We start from the raw sequence: 2,190 nt of genomic DNA on the forward strand, positions 1-2,190 counted from the left end.
TGACTATGGAGTTAGCGCCTACTGTTAAGTAAACCTTGGTGACTATGGAGTTAGCGCCTATTGTATAAACCTTGGTGACTATGGAGTTAGCGCCTATTGTTAAGTGAACCCTGGTGACTATGGAGTTAGCGCCTGATAGCTATGGATTTAGTACCTGATAGATAAACTTTGGCAGCAATGGACTTCGTGCCAATTCCTTGGGTCAATCCTTAGGAACGAATGAATAAAGTCATTTTTGACGCTTATCGTCTCTAAATTGACTAGCCCAGCGTACTCCGAAATTACGCCCAGCGTAACCCCGAAGTTCAGCCCCTATAAATACCATGCGAGGGCAGCCGGCCTTATTGCTCATTTTCTCTTCTCTCTCTCCCGTTTTACCTCGTTTTTCGTGCCAGAATTGTCCCGAAGCCCCGATATTAATCCCGAGCCCCGAAGCAAGTCCCGAAGCCCCGAAGATCCCGAGAAATGAAATTTCCAAGACGAAGCTCTGCCCGCGAGGAGCCCGGTTTTTGTGAAGATCTTCCAGATCTACCGAAGAATACTACTTCTACAAGCCGTAGTGTTGTCCGATCATCTTTTGATCAAGTGAGTGTATAGTCACTTTCATCTTACACATAGATTTGAAGTATTTTATAAAATACGTGCTATGTGTATATATATTGTCGTTTATATGTATAAGTGTGTAGTTACTTTCTTCTAACACATAAATACGAAGTATTTGCTATGAAATACGTGTTATGTGTTTATATATTATTTGTCTATTTAAAATGGGCATGGAATTGATGTTTTATACAGGTGTTAAATGATTTAAACTGTGTAAGTATTTATATCTACGAAAATGTTGGGTAGAACATGGGTAGATGGGATAGTTGGTGACTATGGAGTTAGCGCCTATTGTATAAACCTTGGTGACTATGGAGTTAGCGCCTACTGTTAAGTAAACCTTGGTGACTATGGAGTTAGCGCCTTTTATATAAACCTTGGTGACTATGGAGTTAGCGTCTATTGTTAAGTGAACCCTGGTGACTATGGAGTTAGCGCCTGATAGCTATGGATTTAGTACCTGATAGATAAACTTTGGCAGCAATGGACTTCGTGCCAATTCCTTAGGTCAATCCTTAGGAACGAATGAATAAAGTCATTTTTGACGCTTATCGTCTCTAAATTGACTAGCCCAGCGTACTCCGAAATTACGCCCAGCGTAACCCCGAAGTTCAGCCCCTATAAATACCTTGCGAGGGCAGCCGGCCTTGTTGCTCATTTTCTCTTCTCTCTCTCCCGTTTTACCTCGTTTTTCGTGCCAGAATTATCCAGAAGCCCCGGTATTAATCCCGAGCCCCGAAGCAAGTCCCGAAGCCCCGAAGATGCCGAGAAGTGAAATTTCCAAGCCGAAGCTCTGCCCGCGAGGAGCCCGGTTTTTGTGAAGATCTTCCAGATCTACCGAAGAATACTACTTCTACAAGCAGTAGTGATGTCCGATCATCTTCTGATCAACTGAGTGTATAGTCACTTTCATCTTACACATAGATTTGAAGTATTTTATAAAATACGTGCTATGTTTATATATATTGTCGTTTATATGTATAAGTGTGTAGTTACTTTCTTCTAACACATAAATACGAAGTATTTGCTATGAAATACGTGTTATGTGTTTATATATTATTTGTCTATTTAAAATGGGCATGGAATTGATGTTTTATACAGGTGTTAAATGATTTAAACTGTGTAAGTATTTATATCTACGAAAATGTTGGGTAGAACATGGGTAGATGGGATAGTTGGTGACTATGGAGTTAGCGTCTATTGTATAAACCTTGGTGACTATGGAGTTAGCGCCTACTGTTAAGTAAACCTTGGTGACTATGGAGTTAGCGCCTATTGTATAAACCTTGGTGACTATGGAGTTAGCGCCTATTGTTAAGTGAACCCTGGTGACTATGGAGTTAGCGCCTGATAGCTATGGATTTAGTACCTGATAGATAAACTTTGGCAGCAATGGACTTCATGCCAATTCCTTAGGTCAATCCTTAGGAACGAATGAATAAAGTCATTTTTGACGCTTATCGTCTCTAAATTGACTAGCCCAGCGTACTCCGAAATTACGCCCAGCGTAACCCCGAAGTTCAGCCCCTATAAATACCTTGCGAGGGCAGCCGGCCTTGTTGCTCATTTTCTCTTCTTTCTCTCCCG

The sequence above is a fragment of the Lactuca virosa genome, chromosome 2 (assembly GCF_052849685.1).
Source record: "Lactuca virosa cultivar CGN04683 chromosome 2, Lactuca_virosa_CGN04683_v6, whole genome shotgun sequence".
Taxonomy (NCBI): Eukaryota; Viridiplantae; Streptophyta; class Magnoliopsida; order Asterales; family Asteraceae; genus Lactuca; species Lactuca virosa.